This window comes from Sapajus apella, unplaced genomic scaffold (genome assembly GCF_009761245.1).
Source record: "Sapajus apella isolate SASKATOON/1434 unplaced genomic scaffold, GSC_monkey_1.0 scaffold50, whole genome shotgun sequence".
Lineage (NCBI taxonomy): Eukaryota > Metazoa > Chordata > Mammalia > Primates > Cebidae > Sapajus > Sapajus apella.
In genome coordinates, this window is record NW_022436990.1 from 10,647,741 (window position 1) to 10,674,153 (window position 26,413).

The 26,413-nt window shown below is 39.3% G+C and overlaps 1 protein-coding gene across 2 annotated transcripts in view; it reads right to left on the reverse strand.

Annotated features, from left to right (window-relative positions):
* Nucleotides 1-26,413, reverse strand: part of AKAP6 (A-kinase anchoring protein 6) — a 685,039-nt gene that overhangs the window by 545,874 nt on the left and 112,752 nt on the right. For both annotated transcript variants that reach the window (XM_032242689.1, XM_032242690.1), the window contains exon 2: nt 11,380-11,591. The gene's annotated coding sequence lies outside the window, so the exon portion shown is untranslated. The remainder of the gene's footprint in view (nt 1-11,379; nt 11,592-26,413) is intronic.

A 26,413-nucleotide genomic window follows, 5' to 3' on the forward strand; every position in this document is an offset into this window, starting at 1 on the left:
TAATTGTAATAGTATGCCAGTATCTTGTATGCCAGCATACTGTAACTCTAATCTTGAGCTTTAGTATCATTATTAAGTAAAATAAAGGTTACTTGAACATAAGCATTATGACAGCAAGATAGTTGATCTGAAAATCAAGATGGCTATTAAGTGACTTAACAGTTGGGTAGCTTATACAGCATAGATATGCTGGGAAAAGAGATTATTCACGTCCCAGACAGGACAGAACAGAACGGTGTGATATTTCATTGCACTATGCAGAACAGCACATAATTTAAAACTTGTTTATATCTGCAATCTTCCAATGACTATTTTCAGACCATGGATGACTATAACCACAAAAGGCTAAATCACCAATAAGGGTGGGAGAGGGGCTACTTTACCTAAAGCTCTGTTGCCATGGCCAAAGTCCTGTAAGGACTGCTATTCCTCTGAAAAACCACACTTATGACCCATCTACAGAGTTCAGTCAATATGATTATTTAGAGAAATGTTTCCCATTTAAAGTGATACTGTAAGGCACACTAGAGTGATTAGATGAGGCTGAAGGTAATTGGTATACCTGCCCTTGTATGGTACACACCTCCATCAGCAGGCTGGCTGGAATGCTCAATTAAGAGGGTTCTTTGGACAAACAGTTTTTAAAGGTGATAAGTATCGTTTATAAAAATAAAAATATGAAGGAGAGGGAAGACGGCTGATAGGACGGCAGTTTGCAGCGAGAATATAGAGGGTGAGTGATCAACACAATTCCAAATGAGTTTTTCCTGCCCACAGGCAAGGAGATTCCTGGACAGAAAAGTGCCATGAGTCTCCAGCATGGCTGTTTCAGCCAGTACAGCAGATCTCTGCAAAAAAACTCAGACAAATCTGGGCAGCCATTTTAACTGGCACTGGAATGCCTGGGAGACAGAGTTGCCTGTTCAACTGAAAAAAAGGGGGCTGAAACAAGGAGCCAGGTGATCTGACTCGGCAGGTCCCACCCCCACAAAGACCAGTAATCTGAAATGCTCTGGATTGAGAGTTTCACAGCAAGCACAGCTGGACCCAGGATGGTCCAGCTTTGTCGGGAGAAGGGCGTCCAGCATTGCTGAGGCAGTCCACCACTACAGAGGCAGTCCACCATTGCTGAGGCAGTCCATCATTACTGAGGCAGACCACCATTACCGTGGCAGTTATAAATATATCTCTTTAAACAAAACCACAAGGAGGTTCACATAGAAGCTGGGCAGAGCCCATGGCAGCTTAGCAACACCTCTGCTGGCACACTGTGACTAGGCTACCTACTCGCTGGGCAGGGCATCTCTGAAAAAAGGTAGCAGCATGTCAGGAACTTATAAATAAAGCCCCATCTTCTGAGGAGAGAGCATCTGGGAAAAAAGGCGGTTATGAGTTCCGCTGTAGCCAACTTAAACATACCTGCCCAGCAGCTGTGAGTGGAACAACAGAGCTCACAGCTCAGCACTTGAGCTCCTATAAAGGACAAACTGTCTCCTTAAGCAACTCCTTAGCCCCCATATATCCAAAGGAGAGCTCAGGCTGACATCTGGCAGGTATCCTTCTGGGACAAAGATAACAGAAGAAGAAACTGTCAGCAACCCTTACTGTTCTGCAGCCACTGCAGGTAATCCCCAGGCAAGCAGGGTCTGGAGTGGACCTCCAGCAGCCCTACAGCAGAGGGGCCTGACTGTTAGATGGAAAACTAAAAAACAGAAAGAAATAACTTCAACATCAACAAAAAGGACATGCCCTCAGAGACCCTCATCCGAAAGTCACCAACTACAAAGACCACAGGTAGATAAATCTACAAAGATGGGATGAAACCATCACAAAAAGGATGAAAACACCCAAAACCAGAACACCTCTCCTCCTCCAAGGGATCACAATTCCTCACTAGCAAGGGAACAAGACTGGCTAGAGAATGAGTCAGATGAATTGACAGAAACAGGCTTCAGAAAGTGGATAATAACAAACTTCTCTGAGCTAAAAGAACATGTTGTAACCCAATGCAAAGAAACTAAGAACTTTGAAAAAAGGATAGACAAAATGCTAACAAGAATAAACAGCTTAGAGAAGAATATAAATGAATTGATGGAACTGAAAAATACAACACGAGAACTTCACAAAGCATACGCGACTTTCAATACCCAAATCGACCAAGCGGAAGAAAGAATATCAGAGATTGAAAATCAACTCAATGAAATAAAATCAGAAGGCAATATTAGAGAAAAAAGAGTAAAAGAAATGAACAAAGCCTCCAAGAAATTTGGGATTATGTGAAAAGACCTAATCTATTTTTGATAGGTGTACCTGAATGCAGCGGAGAGAATGAATCCAAGCTGGAAAACACTCTTCAGGATGTTATCCAGGAAAACTTCCCCAACCTAGCAAGGCAGGCCAACATTCAAGTCCAGGAAATACAGAGAACACCACAAAGATATTCCTCAAGAAGAGCAACACCAAGGCACATAATCATCAGATTTACCAGGGTTGAAATGAAGGAAAAAATGCTAACGGCAGCCAGAGAGAAAGGTCATGTTAACCACAAAGGGAAGCCCATCAGACTCACAGCAGATCTCTTGGCAGAAACCCTACAAGACAGAAGAGAGTAGGGGGGCCAATATTCAACATCCTTAAAGAAAAGAACTTTCAACCTAGAATTTCATATCCAGACAAACTAAGCTTCATAAGTGAAGGAGAAATAAAATCCTTTAGGAACAAGCAATTGCTCAGATTTCATCACCACCAGGCTTGCCTTACAAAAGCTCCTGAAAGAAGCACGAAACACAGAAAAGAAGAACCAGTACCAGCCACTCCAAAAATGTACCAAATGGTAAAGACCATGGAAACAATGAAGAAACTGTGTCAACTAATGAGCAAAACAACCAGGTAGCATCAAAATGGCAGGATCAAATTCACACATAACAATATTAACCTTAAATGTAAGTGGGTTAAATGCCCCAATTAAAAGAAACAGACTGGTGAATTGGATAAAAAGACAAAACACATTGGTGTGCTGTATCCAGGAAACCCATCTCACATGCAAGGACACACCCAGGCTCAAAATAAAGGGTTGGAGGGACATTTACCAAGCAAATGGAGAGGGAAAAAAAAAAAAGCAGGAGTTGCAATCCTAGTCTCTGATAAAATAGACTTTAAGCCAACAAAGATTAAAAGAGACAAAGACAGGCATAACATAACGGTAAAAGGATCAATGCAACAAGAAGAGCTAACAATCCTAAATATATATGCACCCAAAACAGGGAACCCAGATACATAAAGCAAGTTCTTAATGACCTACAAAAAGACTTAGGCTCCCACACAATAATAGTAGGAGACTTTAACACTCCACTGTCAATATTAGATGAACGAGACAGAAAATTAACAAGGATATCCAGGACTTGAACTCAGATTTGGACGAAGCAAACCTAATAGACATTTACAGAACTCTCCACCCCAAATCCACAGAACATACATTCTTCTCAGCATCACATCACACCTACTCTAAAACTGATCACATAATTAAAAGTAAATCACTCCTCAGCAAATGCAAAAGAACAGAAATCATAACAGTCTCTTAGACCACAGTGCAATCAAGTTAGAACTCAGGATTAAGAAGCTCACTCAGAACCACACAACTTCATGGAAACGGAACAACTGGCTCTTGAATGTAGACTGGATAAACAATGAAATGAAGGCAGAAATAAACATATTCTTCAAAACCATCAAGAATGAAGACGCAACATACCAGAATCTCTGGGACACATTTAAAGCAGTGTCTAGAGGAAAATTTATATCAATAAATGCCCACATGAGAAGGAAGGAAAGATATAACATCAACACCCTATTTTCAAAATTGAAAGAGCTAGAGGAGTGAGATCAAAAAAACTCAAAAGCTAGCAGAAGACAAGAAATAACTAAGATCAGAGCAGAACTGAAGGAGATAGACACTCAAAAACTCAATAAATCCAGGAGCTTGTTTTTTTTAAAGATCAACAAAATACACAGACCACTAACCAGATTAATAAAAAAGAAAAGGGAGAAGAATCAAATAGATGCAATAAAAAATGATAAAGGGGATATCACCACAGATTCCATGGAAATTCAAACTACAATCAGAGATTACTACAAACAATTCTATGCACATAAACCAGTACACCTGGAAGAAAGAGATAAATCCCTGGACACTTCCACCCTCCCAAGACTAAACCAGGAAGAAGTCGAAACCCTGAATAGACCAATAACAAGGGCTGAAGTTGAGGCAGCAATTAAGAGCCTCCCACCCAAAAAAAGTCCAGGTCCAGATGGGTTCACAGCTGAATTCTACCAGACATACAAAGAGGAGCTGGTACCACTCCTTCTGAAACTATTCCAAGCAATCCAAAAAGAGGGAATCCTTCCTAAATCATTTTATGAGACCAACATTATCCTGATACCAAAACCCGGCAGAGACTCAACAAGGAAAGAAAACTTCAGGTGAATATCCATGACAAACAGAGATGCAAAAATCTTCAATAAAATACTGGCAAGCCGATTGCAACAGCACATCAAAAAGCTTATCCCTCATGATCAAGTGGGCTTCATCTCAGGGATGCAAGGTTGGTTAAACATACAAAAGTCTATAAACATAATTCACCACATAAACAGAGCCAAAGACAAAAACCACATGATTATCTCAATTGATGCAGAGAAGGCCTTTGACAAAATTCAATAGCTCTTTATGCTGAAAACTCTCAATAAACTAGGTATCGATGGAACATATCTCAAAATAATAAAACCTATTTATGACAAATCCACAGCCAATATCATACTGAATTGGCAAAAACTGGAAGCATTCCCTTTGAAATCTGGCACCAGACAAGGTTGCCCTCTCTCACCACTCCTATTCAATATAATATTGGAAGTTCTAGCCAGAGAAATCAGGTAAGAAAAAAAAATAAAGGGTATTCAATCAGGAATGGTGTAAGTCAAATTGTCTCTATTTGCAGATGGCATGACTGTATATTTAGAAGACCCCATCATCTCAGCCCCAAATCTCCTGGAACTGATAAGCAACTTCAGCAAAGTCTCAGGATACAAAATCAATGTGCAGAAATCACAAGCATTCCTATACACCAATAACAGACTTAAAGAGAGCCAAATCAAGAAGAAACTGCCATTCACAATTGCTACAAAGAGAATAAAATACCTGGGAATACAACTAACAAAGGATGTAAAAGACCTCTTCAAGGAGAACTACAAACCACTGCTCAAGGAAATAAGAAAGGACACAAACAGATGGAAAAACATTCCATGCTCATGGTTAGGAAGAATCAATATTGTGAAAATGGCCATACAGCCCAAAGTAATTTATAGATTCAATGCTATCCTCATCAAGCTACATATAACCCTCTTCACAAAACTGGAAAAAACCACCTTAAACTTCATATGGAGAAGTTTAGAGAGAGCCTGCAAAGCCAAGTCAATTCTAAGCAAAAAGAACAAAGCTGGAGGTATCACGCTACCTGACTTCAAACTATACAAGGCTACAGGAATCAAAACAGCATGGTACTGGTACCAAAACAGAGATAGAGACCAATGGAACAGAACAGAGGCCTCAGAGGCAATGCTACATATCTAAAACCATCTGATCTTTGACAAACCTGACAAAAAACAAGCAATGGGGAAAGGATTCCCCATTTCATAAATGGTGTTGGGAAAACTGGCTAGTCATGTGCAGAAAGCAGAAACTAGACCCCCTTCCTGACACCTTACACTAAAATTAACTCCAGATGGGTTAAACACTTAAACATAAGACCCAACACCATAAAAGCCCTAGAAGAAAACCTAGGCAAAACCATTCAGGACATAGGCATAGGCAAGGACTTCATGACTAAAACACCAAAAGCATTGGCAACAAAAGCCAAAATAGACAAATGGGACCTAATTAAACTCCAGAGCTTCTGCACAGCAAAAGAAACGATCATTAGAGTGAACTGGCAACCAACAGAATGGGAAAACATTTTTGCAATCTACCCATCTGACAAAGAGCAAATACCCAGATCCAGAATCTACAAAGAACTAAAACAGATTTACAAGGAAAAAAAAAAGCATTCAAAAGTGGGCGAAGGCTATTAACAGACACTTTTCAAAAGAAGACACATATGAGGCCAAGAAACATATGAAAAGATGCTCATCATCACTGGTCATTTGAGAAATGCAAATGAAAACCACACTGAGATACCATCTCACGCCAGTTAGAATGATGATCATTAAAAAATCGGGAGACAACAGATGCTGGAGAGGATCTGGAGAAATAGGAACACTTTTACACTGTTGGTGGGAGTGTAAATTAGTTCAACCATTGTGGAAGACAGTGTGGCGATTCCTCAATGATCCATAACCAGAAATACCATTTGACCCAGCAATCCCATTACTAGGTATATACCCAAAGGATTATAAATCATTCTATTATAAAGACACATGTACACGTATGTTCATTGTGGCACTGTTTACAATAGCAAGGACCTGGAACCAACTCAAATACCCATCGATGATAGACTGGGCAAGGAAAATGTGGCACATATACACCCTGGAATACTATACAGGCCTTAAAAGCAATGAATTCGTGTCCTTTGTAGGGATATGGATGAATCTGGAAACCATCATTCTCAGCAAACTGACACAAGAACAGAAAAGCAAACACCGCATGTTCTCACTCATAGGTGGGTGTTGAACAATGAGAACACATGGACACAGTAAGGGAAGCATCACACACTGGGGTCTGTTGGTGGGTACTAGGGGAGGGACAGTGAGGGGGTAGGGAGTTGGGGAGGGATAACATGGAGAGAAATGCCAGATACAGATGACGGGGATGGAGGCAGCAAACTACACTGCCATGTATGTACCTATGCAACAATCCTGCATGTTCTGTACATGTACCCCAGAACCTAAAGTGCAATAAAATATATTTTAAAAAAAGAAAGGAAAATGAAAATATGTCTCCTTAACTGATTTGCCATATGCATTTCATATTTTCATGTGTTGTTTGTCAACTTAGATAGACATGCACTATTTGACTCATTATATTTCTCAACATAGCTTATACCCAAAAAATGGTAGTTGTCTTTTTGGACTTGTCCACATCCAGAAAGATTCTAATCCAAACCCAAGTAAGAATTTAAAAAGTTGTTATTTAATGCAGTAGGTTTACCTCCATATATAAACCATATATGCATATGCATCTATACAAATATGCACTGATAATGGGCTTATCTAATAGCATGAGGGATAAAAAGAAACAGTGTTGCAGTATTAGAGGGAATAAATTATTTTACAAATTTACCCATTTTTGCCTTCCCCTCTAGAATGTAGTCTTGGAAGCAATTTGCGTCTGTCTTGCTCATTGCCATAGATTCTCTGACAATGTCTGGCATATAGGAGATATTCAGTAAATACTTATTGAATTGAATTGAATTCATGGGATCAAAACAAATTGCCTTTCATGGGTTCTAGGACTGTAAATGGAAAAAAAGAATCGGAGACACGTAGAAGGACCACCAACTTCCCTAAATTCCACTGGCTATTTTATTTCCTAATTGGAATCTAACTCCTGTAGTCATTGCACCTAGCAGCTTTGATGCTTTCTCATCAGCCTCTCATTCCTGTACCTCATGCAGACACAAGCTTGGGCTTCTTTGCAGTAGGTTAGGACAAAGGTTAACTTCTTCCTGGAACCTAGAAAAGGCTAATGAGCCCTGTGGAATAATATTTCTAAGTATTCACCATACTGGAATCAATATCAACATGCTGTCAGTGTGTGCATTAGCCCCACACTCAAACAAAGAACAGCCCTTAGAGCCCAATAATGACACTGGGCGTGGATAGCTGGGGATGAGCAAAATGATACAGAAATGACTATATTAACTCTTCTCAAACACAAGGATTCCAGGATATTATACAAGACTGCCATTCTTGTAGCTTGTCAGAGTAGACAGAGTTTGGTTTCAGCCACTGATAAATTCAGCAACATAAATCCTCTATTTATCTTCTTAACCTAAAAGATAGATTCAGATTACACTTTCCAGACTGTGAGAGAAGTTTCTGCTTCTGTTCCGTTTGTATGCCCTGGTGTTGCCTGGGCATACAAACACCTTAAAGTTAACAAAGCACCACAAATATAGCTGGTAAGACAGGTATATAACAGAGCTGAATCATTACTAACTCGGGTAAAGACCTACTTTGAGTTCAAATCCATCACGCCCACACTTACTGATATAACATTTTTCATACAGAGATTCTGCTACAAACTTATGTTAGCAAGGGTAGTGGCAAAGGTCTAAGCATCAATTTTTCATTACTTAAATCTCTAGGTACAAAGTAAATATTCACATCTGATCAATATTCATGCTCATACTTACAGTGAAATCAATCTTAGTGTTGCAAATAAGATTTCATTCTACATGTGAAATCTGATTTTTCAATTAGAATGAGGAGGGGTGGGGTACATATGATAGAGTATTCATGACTGGTCTGTATGGTAGACACAGTTAAGATGTCATAAAACTGAGATGACTATGGGTAAGCATGTGTGCTGAATGGCCAGATTGCGTCGGTTTGGAATCCTGGCCCAATCACTTATTAACTATAACCTTAGCCAAATTTACTCTCCTGGCTAAGGACTGGTTTTTGCAAAATGTGAATAATAACGCCTAATCCTATAAAGTAAGACTATTACTCTCTACTTCATAATAATAAGAGCCAAATAAGATATACACAAAACTTACCTCAGTACCTGATACATAGTAAGAACTGAATAAATGATAGCTATGATTGTTATTATGATTATTATTTTTATCATCCCCCCCACTGTGGCCTAGTTATCGACAAAGAATTGACTTCTTTGTAACTTTGTGACTTATTTATAAAATCCATAACCAAAAGTATAGAGGACATTAACTTCTTGTGAGGCTTCCATGGCCTAAACTTGATCCAATCAACATGGTCTTGATCTATCATTACTGTGAAACATAATTCTTTACATTGTAGAAAGTTTCAGTGAGGCACCAATATATACGGCCATAGAGAAATCTCTCCCTTCCCCTATACACACACACACACACACACACACACACACACACACACACACACACATACACACACACCATCCACCCCTTGGGGATATATTAAAACTAAGACAACTGAAATAGCCTTAGCCAGTAATTAAGACATGCAACTAATCAGAGAGCGGTGCAGGCTGTGGCCCTCTGCAAAGAAATGAAGAAACAGAGCATTAGGATGACAGCTCCCATTACCAGGGCTTTGTTCTCCTGGAGCAAAAAGAGCACAAAAGCATAAAGTTGGAGAACTGTAATTGCATTTTGAACATTTGCAGAGGGGAGAAATTACAGGCTTGTCTGAACTGGGAGGATGTTCCACTAGATAACTGCGTCAGTCCACACCCACCAGCGCCCTTCCCCACCCTCAAAGCATGACTCCACTTTTTCTAACACTGCCCTTAAGGAATCTAGCTTTTGTAACTTCCAGTAATTGGACAAATCATCCATGATGAAGCAGCTGAGAGCACTTTAGACAAAAGAGACAAGAATTAAGCAAATAGAAAACTCATTAAAATGCTGCCTTTTGCTTTTTTTTTTAACTCCTAGAAATTCATGTTACTAAACAAGTCTTTCTTCATGGCTTTTCTTCAGAAATAATAATTTAAGAGAATTCTAAAAGGCACTAAGTTATTTTCTCCAGATTTATAATCTAGCTACAAGATACTTTCCCTTCCCCCATCACCATCTAGCACTCTTCCCTGTCACCTTAGAGCTTCTGACTTAGAGGCGTTCATACCCAGCAGTCCCAGCAGAGCTTTCTGCTCACATTATATGACATAAAAAAGCAGGCAATGAACAATTCATGCTCCTAAGTGCTTGTGATAAAGTGAGGCTGAGCTGACCTCTCCCATCCTATACAGCTGCATGTGAGAAACATAAGCTTACAGGACTGAGGGTAGCAAGCATGTGCGTGATATGGTATAAACAAACAAATTAAAATCTGAGGCCTTTCCTCTGGCTAATATGCTCAACTCTGTGAAAAAAAAAAAATCACTCCAAGCTAGCTAAAGGTATTGCTTTTCTTCTTTAGCCTCAATAAACAGACTAAAAGAAGAGGAATTCAATGGTTGCCATTCTTTCCTGTAAGACTTTTTGAGTAAAAACTATCAATTTGGCAGCACTAAGCCACCAGACCACTCCCTGATTCTAAGTGGACATATTGATCAATTGAACTGACATGTGCCTCCTCCTTTCTCTCCCCTAGTAGCAATCAGCTGCACCAGGGAAATCCATTTCATTTCCCAAAACAAAAGGCAACATACTGGTCCTTATCTGACACTGTCAGACTACATTTTTTAGAAAAAAATAATAATAGTGAAGATGCCTAAAAACAGAGCTAGGAGTTGAAATGAAAATGATACATGTTTATCTAGAGTTTCGGAATTGAGTTGAGGTTATGACTGAGTCCAGAGATCTGTATTTCCTACAACCACTGAGGACCCTGACATTTATTTATCATACCAGATTTTTGTTAAAGTTAAGCAAGGCATGGCAACACCACTGTCACTTCAGAGGCTCTCCCCAGCGTTACCCTTCACTGCAACTGCCGCAGAGAGGAGACTTGTTCCTTTCTCAGTTACAAGTCAGCCTGCAAACAACTCCTGCTATTTCAGAGACTAGCTAGAGATGGAAAAATATGTGTCGGTCTTTCAACTAACTGTGAAGGACATGGGTTGAAGAACTACCATATAAATCAAAAGGCTCAAATAATTTCATTTGGTTTTGGTCTTTATGCTTTTAATAAATTCTGTCTTGAATATGCAAGAGATCCCCTTTCACATCAGGATTATGTCAAATGCTTATTCAGCATTTGTTCCTTGCCATGAAGAAACTGAAACCCAACCGAGGTAAATACTGACTTTCATACAGCAAATCACTGAATATTTCATAACTCACAAGAGCAAAGAGGAGGCCAATTAGCTCTGCCTCCCGAAAAGAAATCTATATTTTTACAACGCTTAAATACTGTTAACTACTCCTTTTAAAGCTTATTTGGGGTTTTGCAATTGAAAATCATCTTATGCTTATGAAAAATTCTGTAAGAACACTTAAAAATACACACAGAGCTGGAGCAAGAATAATTCTACATATTTTAATTCCTATATGACTCTTACAGGCCTTTGTCTTAACCCGGCAAGCTGAAAAACAGATTTAGGTAAAACAGCCCTTCTTCCCCCAGTCCATTTTAAGCAGAGACAACATCCCCCAATCTCCGCCTTAGCAGACACCGACTAACCAACAAAACAGCCATGCAATTAAGGCCTAGACATTTAACACTCACCATTTCCTGATCCCACCGTCTTCTTTTGATGTTTACAGCACATCTGTAGGATGCAATACTAGGAGATGCCTTGTTTGACCTGCTGCATGATGCTGTGACATCAGTTCAGATGATGCAGCTCATTATGGGAAAGACTGCTGTTGCTATGGCAACTGGGATGTGCTAGGAATCCTTGCTGCATTTCCAGTGGAGGCTGAGACAATACGGAAGCCCTGCAAGAAACAGACGATATGCAAAATTTAGACCAAAGGAAGAGGATTCCTCATTGGACTAAAATCCATAGGTTTAAAAGGGATTTCCCTGAAAGCATTTTGGGAAAAATAAAAATTATCTCCCCCTTTGTTGTTACACATTTAGAAAAAAAGGTGGGAGGAGAAAATAGAATTAGTACTAAGCAAATAAAAACTCAAATGTATAATGTTTCCTTTTTAGACAATTTGATCACTTTTTCTTCCCTGGTCAGCACTGGGATAGCTTTTTTAAAGTTATTAAAAAGAATTTTTGCTCATCTGTCAAACACCAAAAGAAAAAAATAGCAAGCACAAAAATATTTTAAAATGGAATATAAACAGCTGACCAAGTGACTCTCACTCTCAAGTAAACGCGTTTTCATTCTCAAAACATGGGCAAACCCTTGGCCAGCAAAGTCTGTCCTGATCATTTTCCCTGATGAACACCAACCTACAGAACCTTCTCATACAAAGTAATCTCAGCTTTCACCTGGCTATCAGATAGGCAGCAAAGGAAAGTTTGGAATCTAGAGGGGCATACCATATCCCCCTCAACTTCTAGTGACCCTTCCTTTGGCCTACAGGGAACCCCTCCCTCTCATGGCCAAAATTCATGTGAGTCTTTTCTGGCGTTGGAACAAGTAGCAAACCTGCTAGAAACTAAGTCACTGGCATTCCAAACATTGGGGTCTGTTTTCTTCTTTTCCGAGCAATAAAACTGCCTACCACATAGATTATTTGTACCCCTCTCTGCCCCCAAAAGCTGGAACTGTGTGAAAAGCCACATTTAAACAAGACACAGTAAGGTATTTCTTCGGTTGGTAAAAGAAAAGCAAATCTAAAGCAATCACTTCTTTCCAGTCTTGAGCAGAAACAAATGTCATGTGGTGAGAACTAGGGGGAAGGAGACATGGACAGAGTTCCCCATGTTTTGCATATTTAATATTTGCAGTCCACTGATAGAGAAAAATAGAATCAAGCTGACCTATATCCACTCTATCTTCACAACTCTGAAAAAGAACAACATTACAAAAACTTAAATGTAATGAGACAATTATGTTGTCTCCTGCTTGAGATTTTAAAATGGCACTGTTCGCCACCAGCATAGGGAGTGCGGGATAGAGTGGCAGAAGGAATTCAGGCAGTGTCTCTGTAAATAGGGGCTAATAAAATGCCTGAGAAGTGCCAAGATCCCAGCAGGGTGCACCATCAGCCTCTCACAGAGCAGCCCTGCCCTAGATGGGAAGACAGGCTTGTTCTTGCTTCACCTAGAGGGAATTAAGAGACCAAAAGCAGGAGGTGAATCTGCCTGCCTATGTCCTTAGTGGCATCAGCAGAGCCTGACTCCCCTCCCTTTATCTGAGACCTCAGATCACATGCCACACACAAGGAGAGAAGTAGCAGGCAGCTACCCCAGCACAAAGAGCACTGATCAGAGAGTCAGGAAACTCAACTATAAATGCCAGGTCCTCCTAGAGTATCTGTGTGATGTCAGGCCAATTGATAAACTTCCTTGGGCCTCCAGTTTTTCATCTGAGAAGTGATTGATTTAGCTAATAGCCATAGTTTTCAGTTTTTTCACTAGTAGTATAACCCTTTCTTTTAACTATACATATCAAAGCTGGACTGCCTTGGTTGAGGCGAGATAAGAAGCCCAGAGTCAAGACTGATGAGCCCTTCTCAACCACTGCCTCCAACCTAATTTGTTATAAGCTGCCTTTTTAAGGTATCTTGAAGAACCTCTCAGCCCCTGGAGAAGATAAAGAGACATGGATCTACTATACAACAATATTAATCTTTCCAGAGCTGAAATTCACATGCTATAAAGAAGAGAGGACAGAGTAGGAGCAGACATTCCAGATTTGAATATGGCTTCTCAAGATGGTAAGAATCTTAATATTCTTTGCCAGAAGTAAATCAATCGTTTGGTGGAAAAAACTGGATGGCTTATCAAACCTGAGGCCAGATCAAACCTTTAACAACCTGAACTAGCTAAATTGCTGGCCCACAAAATAGCATTCACTAATGAAACGGAAGGAGTAGTGGAAATCATCACCTCCAAAGGTGGCTAAGACCAAGTGTCTCTTCTTCATATTTTCCTGCAGCTAGCTGGATTCAAAGAATCCAGTGGAACTCTGAAGCCCAGAAAGATAATGGCCACACATTGTGGATGGAACCTGGGTCCCTGAATGGAACTCAACCATCCTCTCCCAACCACCCACTGACCTACAGTGGGCCGCAATGAGTGAGAACAAACGATCACTGAGATTTGGGGGTAGTTTATTCTGAATAAATTATTTATTTGTAGATAAAATTATAACAATTTAGTAAAATATAAATTTTCTAACAAGATTATATATCATTATTTATGATAAACTGACAATGTTAAAAACAAGTTCCTTTATTGCAGGCTTTTTTTTTAATTTTATTTTACTTTAAGTTCTGGGATACATGTGCAGAACATGCAGGTTTGTTACATAGGTATACATGTGCCATGGTGGTTTGCTGCACCTATCAACCTGTCATCCAGGTTTTAAGCCCTGCATGAATTAGCTATCTGTGCTAATGCTCTTCCTCCTCTTGCCCCTGACCCACTGACAGGCCCCAGTGTGTGATGTTCCCCTCCTTGTGTCCATGTGTTCTCACTGTTCAACTCCCATTTATGAGTGAGAACATGTGGTATTTGGTTTTCTATTCCTGTGTTAATTTGATGAGAAAAATGGCTTCCAGCTTCATTCTCTTTTAAGGCTGTATAGTATTCCATGGTGTATACGTGCCACATTTTCTTTATCTAGGCTATCATTGATGGGTATTTGGGTGGGTTCCAAGTCTTTGTTATTGTAAATAGTGCTGCAATAAACATATGTGTGCATGTGTCTTTATAGCAGAATGATTTATAATCCTTTGGATACATATCCAGTAATGGGATTGCTAAGTAAAATGTTATTTCTGGTTCTCCATCCTTGAGGAATCGCCACACTGTCTTCCACAATGGAACTAATTTACACTCCCACCAACAGTGTAAAGCATTCCTATTTCTCCACAGCCTTGCCAACATCTGTTGTTTCCTGACTTTTTAACAATTGCCATTCTAACTGGTGTGAGGTGTATCTCATTGCAGTTTTGATTTGCACTTCTCTAATGACCAGTGATGATGAGCACTTTTTCATATGTTTGTTGGCTACATAAATGTCTTCTTTTGAGAAGTGTCTGTTCATATCCTTTGCCCTCTATTAGATGGGATTGTTTTATTCTTATGAATTTGTGTAAGTTCCTTATAGATTCTGGATATTAGACCTTTGTCAGATGAGTAGACTGCAAAAATTTTCTCCCATTCTGTAGGTTGCCTGTTCACTCTGATGGCAGTTTCTTTTGCTGTGCAGAACCTCTTTAGTTTGATTAGATCCCATTTGTCAATTCTGCCTTTTACCAAAAGCAATTTGGCAATTGCTTTTGATGTTTTAGTAATGAAGTCTTCACCCATGCCTATGTCCTGAATGGTATTGCCTAGGTTTTCTTCTAGGTTATGGTTTTGGATTTACATTTAAGTCCTTAATCCATCTTGAGTCAATTTTTGTATAAGGTGTAAGGAAGGGGTCCAGTTTCTGTTTTCTGCATATGGCTAGCCAGTTTTCCCAGCACCATTTATTAAATAGACTCTAGATTTTCTAAGAGTTTTCAATCTGATAATATGCATTGAGACTCTCCTGTAGAAATATAGTATGCGGTATTTTCCTAATTTATATGTAACCACAGAATCCTTTTCTCATGGACTTATGTTCCATTGGCTGTCCATCTACCGCATAGTAAATATGACTCTAAACAGCAATGAGCTAAAACACCACTAAACCTCCATTCAGCCTAGGGCTGCAGAAGAAGGAAAAAAAATAATAAAACTTCTCTCACCTTTAGCACACAACTCAGTCTGTCTCCAATCTTTCTCTGCCGTCCTGAACTGATAAGACAGAAATTTGGTAGTATCATTTGCAGACAGCAACATTTATAGAAATGTTTCCTCCTGGCTATTTTTTTTCTATTTGTAAGTAAGTGTTGGCTATAGTTTGAGTGTTCCCTCCAAAATTCATGTTTTTTTGTTTTGTTTTGTTTTTCTTTCTGGGTGTTTTTTTTTTTTAAGAGATAGTATGTCGATATGCTGCCCAGGCTGAATTCAAACTCCTGAGCTCAATCAATCCTTCTGCCTCAGCTTCCCAAGTAGCTGAAATTATAGGCTCATGCTGAAACTTAATTGCTATTGTGATTATATTAAGAGGTAGGGCCCTCGTGAATAGACTATTACCACTATCTTAGGAGTAAGTTAGTGACTGCAGGAGTTCAGCTCCCTTTTTCCATCTCCTGCACTCTCACCTTCTCTCACCATGTGATGTCTTCCACAATGTTATAATTTAGCAAGAAGGTCCTCACAAGATGCAACCCCTTGATCTTGGGGTTCAGAACTCCATAACTGTTAGCCAAATAAACTTCTATTGCTTATAGGTTACCAAGTCTTAGATACTGCTATAGCAGCAAAATATAAACTAAGACAAAGTTGAATCCCAAATTCTTATGATTCCAAAAGCATATTAGTATTATATTTAAATCATCAGTTCATGATGTAAACATACATCTTGTGTTTGCATGTTAGGGCTTTAAAAAATCTTAAAGCCATTCCTGAAAACACAGCAGGCCTATATCTCCTGGTACACAATGAGAAAATGTATAGATCTGAGGAATGTGTTAGTTAAGGAAGTACTAATAGATTTCACACCTAAGCCCCCAAATTACTCTGGCTAAATATAATTGAGTATGCCTTATTTATTTCAACTTTAACTGAATACTCCTGACTGCAGATGACCTCTCTTGATGTTTCACCTTCTTCTAATGTCTTAGATTCTTGGGCATCAGTTGACCAGTTGAGGAAAGATGGGAGATAGTACAGAAAAGGTTTTCAGGGGCTAGGTCTGGAAGTCCCTTTTTTTACTTTCACCTCCACATTCTCCTGATTAGAACTTTGTCAAATGGCCACATCTATTGCAAGATAAGCTGGAAAACAGAGTTCAGCTTTGTGCCCTGAGAGAAAAGGAAACAGCTAAAATGCATAGTTCTCCAGTTCTGCCACATCATGAGATCAGGAATCTGATCCTTGCTTCAGGCTGCATTTTACATATGTGTCTGCAATACCTTCAGTGAGTCTTCTTGAGCTCAACTGAACATTCAGGTGTATGAGACTACCACAGTCAATATTTGGCACTAGCCTACTCAGAGAGTTTGCCAACAGAGCAGCATCAGGCATTCCTCTTCTCTGGAGTTTTGCGGTAATCCATGGAACCATCTATACAGTGTCCAAGGCTATTCTATCTGGCCCCCAAGTGACAGTTCAAGAACAGACGTAAAAACACATTAGGCAAGTTCAAGAGCATCCAGTCTTGAAAGCCTCATTCCTAACAGGAACCAATGTCTTTGTAACAACTTCATAGGCATAACTTCCAAGGTCCCTCCAAGAGACACCCCTGGTTACAAGAGTCACTGCACTCAGAGAAGCCCAAAGCTACAGCTTCCTCTTAGAATTTATAGTTATCTCAAACTAGCTACTAAGGAGGGCTTATTCCTCATCTCCCATTTCAGATGTAACCAGGGAATACAATGAATGACAGAGTGAAAAAACAGCCCCTCTTGGAGAGCAGAGTCAGGGCCAGACCAGGTAAATTTCCCTTCTCCAAGGCAGTCATTTTCATTAACCAATGGTCATTTTTACCCTAACCAATTTTACCTCAACATGATTGACATTTTACTGTTTTCAAGGAAACAGAGCTACAGAGTTAACCAAAGGCCAAAATCTTATGCAGAAGGAGAAAGAGTTTAGTGAATCCTCTACCAACAGTGCCCAATTCTGGCTTTAAAAAAGACCTTCATTCGGGAGGAAGGCAGCAAATCACACTGCCATGTGTGTACCTATGCAACAATCTTGTATATTCTTCACATGTACCCCAAAACCTAAAATGCAATTAAAAAAAAAGACCTTCATTCACAAAATAGAAAAGTATTCAAACACTCTAACCACATGCCTATATGATCATACACCCATGATGACAGCTGATGCTGTTTCAATCAGTATACTTTCTAGACTTTCTGAGAGATTTGGAGGCCAAAAGTATTTGGACATCAGATATTTAGGCACAGTGCACATGTGTGGCTGCTATTGGTGAATGCTCAGCATCCCTCTGCTTTATGTAGGTAACCATGAAAAGCAGAAATTATTGCCTGATGATTGTTAATTACTGGCAATCAGAACAAAACCTGTGGCTGTAATAATGGTATATAAATTCAATTATTTTGTTACCTAATGTTTGCATTTATTATTTCCTCTTAGATATCACCTTTTCTACATTCAAACTTATATGCTTTGGGTGGGAATCTAACCTAAGGAATGGAGTATGTGACCCAGTCAGTCTTAAGCTAATCAGTTTATTATATTCCCCTGACCCACAGAAATTAGTTCAGAGGTGTACATGGGATTCCATTGAAGCCACTGAGATGCAGTGAAATATTTTACTGAAAATCACTATTGGCTCCTGATTTTGAACAGGAAAGGATGTTAAGTCTGAAGTTGCTTACCCTTTTATTTTCTTTCTCTTTTTCTTTTCTTTTTTTTTTTTTTTTTTTTAGAGACAGAGTTTCACTCTTGTTGCCCAGGCTGGAGTGCAAAGGCACAATCTCGGCTCACGGCAACTTCTGCCTCTCGAGTTCAAGCGATTCTCCTGCCTCAACCCTCCAAGTAGCTGGGATTACAGACATGCACCATCACGTCCGGCTAATTTTGTATTTTTTAGTAGAGATGGGGTTTCTCCATGTTGGTCAGGCTGGTCTCAAACTCCCAACTTCAGGTGATCCACCTCCCAAAGTGCCGGGATTACAGGCATGAACTACCACACCCGGCACTCATCCCTTTTATATTCACGAATGAAGAACCTGTCTAAGAGTAAAGCCAATACAATGAGAAGAGCAGAGCTGAGTTGAGAGAAAATAATACTTTTCTCTCACCACTTGCGCCAGAAATCAACCTTACTCTGGTTCTGTTGGCTATGAGTCCAAAAGTCCCTGTTTCTGCTTAATGCAGTATATGGCTTGGAGGTTAAATAATAGTAAACAGAGGCCTAACTGATCCATAAAGTCATCTGAGAAATTGTGTAATGTATAAGTAGGCACCAGTAGCACGCAGCTTCTTAGGAAGGGAAAAGAAAAGCTCTTAGGTCCCAGGAGAGTTCACACCCTCAGAGGTGAGACCCCTTCAAAGGGTTAGGTTCAGGGCCAGAACAGGTAAGGCCTTCTCACAAGGAAGATTCAGGACATTACTCCTTTACTCCCAAACATTTCCAAATTCTTCACAGTGACCACCATCTCAATGAGCTTGAGCTCCATTCCTCTCCTTTCCCAGGCAAAATTCCCATCAGCAAAGACAAAAACCTCAACAACCTGAGCGAGGGTAGATCAGATCTTAAATCAACATTAGATTTGGAATCTGAAGTGGATTTTGGGGTGATTCTGCCCACAGAAACTTGCTCTAACCAGTTCAAAGATTTCCCTGATGTCCTTCTGATTTCAAGATTTTCTCTTGTCTGACTTTATAGAACTTTATAGTGCTTCTGTTTGTTTGTTTTTGTTTTTGTTTTGTTGTTTTGAGACAGGATCTCACTCTGTTGCCCAGGCTGAAGTGCAGTGTCGCAATCACACTTCACTGCAGCCTCAACCTCCTAGACTCAGGTGATCCTCCCACCTCAGCTTCCTGAGTAGCTGAGACTATAAGTGCAGCAGCATGCTCAGCTAATTTTTGTATTTTTTGGAGAGCAGGGTTTCACCATGTTGGCCAAGCTGGTCTTTAACTCTCAGGCTTAAGCAAATCTGCCTACCTTGGCCTCCCAAAGTGCTGGAATTACAGGCATGAGGCACCACACCTGGCCAACCAGTGTTTTGCTGTTTCATTTTGATTTTAACTCCAAACACAAACATTTGACCTGAAACCAAGTGGCTTTAATGTGTAAATGGAAACATAACTGTGCTGCTTTATACAGGCAAAGGAAAACACTGAGGATGAACATATTAGGTAGGAGTTTACAAGCTGTTTGAACCCTGCACTGGGACTTTCCTGTTTTAGCATTTGATGTTTTCATAGTTCTTAATCTTGTCTACTCAAGTAGGCAGCTTTTTATGGTACTTCTATTTTGGTCACACTCCTAGGCATAAGTAATTTCTTAGTAAGTCCTTCTTAATTCTTAATTTTTTTTGATAAAAATAACATTCTTTCCATTCCAGGCAATGATAAACTTCCTACAAGTTTTCTCTTTATCACCCTAGTGTTTGAAACGTTGTAAGAGTCTACTGAGGTTTACATGTGTAAATCTTTATCCCTTCCTTTGCTGCCTGAAATGCAATTTGCTACTGAAAAGATCAGACCTAAAATTACAAAGAGAGTCAGCAAGAAAACACCTACCATGTGTCATCAGAGTTCTTATTTGCAGGAAATAAAGTAGTGCTCATGAAACCTGTTTTCAAATTATTTACAACTGTCTTTTAACTAACAGCAATTTCAGGCCACAAGTTCTTTTAATTTAATCTCTGCCCTTTACCCAAGAAAATAATATTAATAATCAATCCTCATTTACAAATATTCTCCCAGGATAAACATAATACATTCTAGAAAAATGGAAATTTCCAAGATAATTTTAAAGTTGTTCATTTTTCTAAGGAAAAGAAGCTAATGCTTACAAGGTAAAAAATCCTTCAGTAAATAATATATTAAAGGGTACACTATAACAAAATCACAACAGCTCTAACAAAAAAGATTTATTTATGGGGTAGAAACATTTTCTTTAGTGAATAATTCACTAAAATATAATAATTCACTAAAGAGTGTATTTGACAAATACACTCTTAAAAATCAGCTCTATAAAGTGTAGGATTATACACCATTCACAGGTCTTTCTATTTGCTAGGATTCTAAGAAACAAACAAGAGCTGAAACCCTATATCCTATTATAGTATCAACTTCCTTTTACCTCTAGCTGAGCCTTTACATCAGCCTGCCTTGTATTCCACTAAACAGACGTTTGTCTGTCATAGAAACAACTTCAAACTCCTTTGGATCAAGGACTATGTCTTCCATAGTAGCATAGGTTGTGTAGCAAGCACCTGTTGGGTACCTTGTCTGGTAAATGCTTTTTATCTCAGTTTGTCAAACTCAGCAACTTAATCCTCCTTCCCATTCTCCAACCCCTGGCCAATTAAAGACATGCAACGAAAAATTCCACAACCAGCCAGGCAGAGTGGCTCATGCCTGTAATCCCAGCACTTTAGGAGGCCAGGGCGGGTGGATCACCTGAGGTCAGGTGTTTGAGACCAGCCTGACCAACATGATGAAACCCCATCTCTACTAAAAATATAAAAATTAGCTGGGCATTGTGACACATACCTGTAATCCCAGCTACTTGGGAGGCTGAGGCAGGAGAATTGCTTGAACCCAGGAGGCATAGATTGCAGTAAGCTGAGGTCATGCCACTGCACTCCATCCTGGGCAACAGAGCAAGATTCTGTCTCAAAAAAAAAAAAAAATTCCAAAACCAACAGTCAAACGTAAACATGTGTGCATATAAACACACACACATACACATACAGATTTAAAAACATAGGTGAGAATGAAATTTTGCATATAATATGAATCTTTCCTTCTTATACTAGTCAATGACATCATTTTATATTTATTTACTAATTTACTACTGAAATAAACATTCTATCAATGTATTTATTATGAAAATATTTCATAATACAAAATATTGCTTCATAGAATTCTTCTGAATTAGATTACACAGACACAAGCATAAAAGTAAATACATAATATTCATAAGTATACATGTCACAAAAAGAACACATACAATAACATATACATTGAGATATAAAAAGAACAAAATCAAGTAATAAAATCATTGCTTTACTCAGTTCTCTGTTAATAGTGCTTACTTACCCAGCTCTTTTTTGGAAGTTGGCCAAAGAGATCAACCTTTTTCCCAACAATATAAGATGAAAACAATTCAGGACCTGTTTTATTGGCATGTTGACTTGGCTTAATGTCTTTCTTCCTTTTTTTTTTTTTTTTTTTTTTTTTGTTGAGATAGAGCCTTGCTTTGTTGCCCAGGCTAGAGTGCAATGGCCTGATATCACAGTCTCCACCTCCAGGGTGCAAGCAATTCTCCTGTCTCAGCCTCCTAAGTAGCTGGGCCTATAGGCATTCACCACCACACCAGGCTCATTTTTGTATTGTTAGTAGAGACGGGGTTTCACCATGTTGGCCAGGCTAGTCTCAAACTCCTGACCTCAAGTGATCCGCCAGCTTCAGCTTCCCAAAGTGATAGAATTACAGGTATGAGCTACCATACCCAGGTTTGGCTTAATGTCTTAAACCACCCAAGAAGTGTGGCATAACCGAACCATACCCACTGTGGTTGACCAGCACTAGAATAATATGTGGTTCAGGATTTGAATTGTTAATGAAATGCTGCAGAATATCACTAATATACTACAGCAGATGAGTTAGACTAAAGAAAAAGATGATACTCCAAGGTGAAAATGAGCCGGCACTGTTCACATATGTGAGATTTCAAGTGTTGCCCCACTCCCACCCAAAAAGGGGCCACTCTGAGTTCCTAAGAAAGCACTGTTTCTGATGCTCTGTAAGGCTCCCATTCACTGCAGACTTTGAAATTAGCTTTGGAGTCCTCTTCCTCTGCAGACACCAGCCTTATAAGTAACTGTCATTCAGATGGTGGGGTCTGAGGAGATTGAGTCTAGTTTGCCTCATGGTCTCCCTCACAACAAACCTGCTTTAGTTCCTAAATTACCTCAGAATTTAGCCCACTCAGTTGGAAGCTAATGAACGTTTTGAAAGAGAGGTATCACCGTCAGCCATAAGCAGCACATGCTGTGGGAAAGATACTAACTAGGCTAGTGGGAAGATAATTAGGTTGGAGCCCCAGCACTAACTAGCCATGGGAAATCAAAATAACTGCTCTGCTAACCTAACATTGCTGTCATCTACTAAGAAGTAAAAGGCGGTATTTGTGTTTTAAGGAAAAAGGGAAACCAGTAAAGGAGAAGAGAAAAGTGAAAAAAAAAGTAGGGAAAAAAAAGAGGGAGAAAGGAGACTGAAAATGATTGGGCAAAAAAGGAGGAAAAAGGTACAGGGAAAAGGGAGGAAAGAAAGGAGGGAGAAGAAAAAGTGGGGAACAGGGGAAAATGCAAGGGGAGAAACAAAGAGAAGGGAAAGAGGTGAAGGTTGGGGGAGGAATCAAAGAATGTACCCATTAAAACCTGAATTCCTATCTAGACACTACTCCCACCTAAAATCTGCTCTTGGGCAAAGCATTTATCTGGATTTTATGTTTTTTTCCCCTCTGGGAAATGGGGCTAATACCTGCCTTACAAGATTATTATAAAGATTAGCATTCAGCCATTCAACAAATCTTTATTGAGCATCTACTATGTACCAGTCACTGTTCCAGGTGCTTGGGATACATCAGTGGACAAAACAGGCCATGATCCCTGCTCTTGGGGAGCTCATATTCTAGTATAAGTTAAAGTATCCAGCATGGTGCCTGACATATATCAGACATGCAACAGATATTGGTTAATATTTTCAATGATACTAATAACATATAAGATGTTATAAAATGTAAAATATTATTTTTGGCCCAAATTAATCAGATTAGCCAGATTTCATTCCTATGGAGAAATGAAACTTAGAAGAGGTAAACTTTGATGTGCAGGGGAAGAAAGGTCTGGCAAACCAGATGGTGCCAGACCTTTCCCACCTAACCCGGAATAGTGACTGGTACATAGTAGATGCTCAATAAAGATTTGTTGAATGGCTGAATGGTTGCTAATCTTTATAATAATCTTGTAAGGCAGGTATTAGCTCCATTTCCCAGAGGGAAAAAAATATAAAACCCAGATAAATTCTTTGCCCAAGGGCAGATTTTAGGTGGGAGTAGCATCTGGAGAGAGAATGAGGTAGAGTCCTGTGAATCCCCAGGAAGGATAGCCCTGCATCATCAGTAGGAGAAAACTGCTCTTCCACCAGAAACATTCACTGTGGACAATTAAATGAAGAGAAATAAACTACCATAATATAGATGCTCCTTGACTTACAATAAGGTCACACCCCAATAAATCCATTGTAAATTGAAAATATCATAAATAGAAAATGCATTTAATACACTCAACTACCAAACAACATAGCTTAGCTAGCTTACATTAAAACATGCTCAGAACACTTACATCAGCATACAGTTGAGCAAAATCATCCAACATAAAGCCTATTTTATAATGAAGTGTTGACTATCTCATGTAATTTATCAAATACAGTACTGAAAGTGAGAAACAGAATGGCTGTATGGGTATTCAAAGTAGTTTCTACTGAAGATACACCACTTTAACAGCATCCCAAAGCTGAAAAATAGTTAGTAAAACCATCGTTAAGTAGAAGACCAGCTGTATCTGAGCTGCTATATTTATTTTCCTAGACCCGTGGGTTATTCTCAACATTAATCATGACTGAGAAACATTGAACTAAATAATTAACGTGTGAATAATTGAGTTACTATGGCACACTATGTGAAGTATAAGTAGGAAATTACATGCAGATAATGTACATGAAGAATCACCACAAACTCTGTTTGGCTAGAAGAGGAACTTTTGAGGTTTTCTACTAAGCATGACATATTTGAATTGACATACTTTCTTTGTTTACTTGACTTACTGAAGGTGAGGCAGAGTGTGCAGGGTGAGGCTAGACAGTGGGGCAGAATGGATCTTAAATGTGCCTCACAGAGGGCTCATTTCTAAGGGGAGACATTTAGCATTTAAACCAGGAAAAGGCATAATCTGAATACTATTCTCCTAATAAAGTTTCCAAATATTTCCTTCTCATCTGGGATTCCTAGAAATGGGCTCTTGTTTGTTTGTTTGAGACGGAGTCTCTCCCTGTTGCTCAGGTTGGAGTGCAGTGGCACAATCTCAGCTGACTGCAACCTCCACCTCCCAGGTTCAAGAGATTCTCCTGCCCCAGCCTCCCAAGCTGCAGGGGTTACCAGAGTGCACTACTGTGCCCAGCTAATTTTTGTATTTTAAGTAGAAGCAGGGTTTCACCATGTTGGCCAGGCTGGTCTCAAACTCCTGACCTCAGGTGATCCACCTGCCTTGGCCTCTCAAACTGCTGGGATTACAGGCATGAGCCACTACACCCAGCCGGGCTCTTCTATTAATGTCTAAATTGATGTGTTTCTCTCATTTTTAATTTTATCTAGAAGCTATCTTTTAATTGGAGTGGGCAAAGATTTCTTGAGTAATACCCCACAAACACAGGCAACCAAAGAAAAAATAGACAAATGGGATCACATCAAGTTAAAAAGCTTCTTCACGGCAAAGGAAACAATCAACAAAGTGAAGAGATAACCCACAGAATGAGAGAAAATACTTGTAAACTACCCATCTGACAAGGGATTAATAACCAGAATATATAAGGAGTTCAAATAACTCTGTAGGAAAAAAAATCTAAGAATCTGATTTTAAAATGGGCAAAGGACCCAAACAGATATTTCTTAAAAGAAGGTACGCACATGGCAAACAGGTATATGAAGAGGTGCTTAATATTACTGGTCATCAGAAAAATGCAAAGGAAAACTACAATGAGATATCATCTCACCCGTTAAAATGGTTTTTATCCAAAAGACAGGCAATAACAAATGCAGGCAAGGATGTGGAGAAAAGGGAACCCTCATTAACTGTTGATGGGAATGTAAATTAGTATAACCACTGTGGAGGAGAGTTTTAAGCTTCCTCAATAAACTAAAAATAGAGTTACTGTACAATCCAGACATTCCCACTCCTAGGTATACACTCAAAAGAAAAGAAATCAGTATATCAAAGAGATATCTGCACTCCCATGTTTATTGCAGCACTATTTACAATAGCCAAGATTTGGAAAAAACCTAAGTGTCCACCTACAGATGAATGGATAAAGAAAATGTGCTATACACCATGGAATATTATGCAGCCATCAGAAACGATGAGTTTGGGTCCTTTGTAGGGACATGGATGAACCTGGAAACCATCATTCTCAGCAAACTGACAGAAGAGCAGAAGATCAAACACCGCATGTTCTCACTCATAGGCGGGTGTTGAACAATGAGAACACATGGACACAGGGAGGGGAGCACTACACACTGGGGTCAGTTGGGGGGAAATAGGGGAGGGAGGGTGGGGGGTGGGAAGCTGGGGAGAGATAGCAAGGGGAGAAATGCCAGATGTAGGTGATGGGGAGGAAGGCAGCAAATCACACTGCCACGTGTGTTCCTATGCAACAATTTTGCATGTTCTTCACATGTACCCCAAAATGTAAAATGCAATAAAATAAATAAATGGGAAAAAAAAAAAAAAAAAGAAAATGTGCTATATATAAAAATACACAATAGAGTACTATTCAGCCATAGAAAATAAGATCTTGTCATTTACAGCAACATGTATGGAACTGGAGGTTGTTATGTTAAGTGAAATAAGTCAGGCACAGAAAAACAAACTTCATATGTTCTCACTTATTTGTGGGAGCTAAAAATTAAAACAATTGAACTCCTGGAGATGAAGAGCAGAATGATGGTTGCCAGAGGCTGAGAAGGATAGTGGGGGATTGAAGGGAAATGGGGATGGTTAATGGGTACAAAAAATACTTGTAAAGAATGAATAAAACTTAGTATATGCTAGTA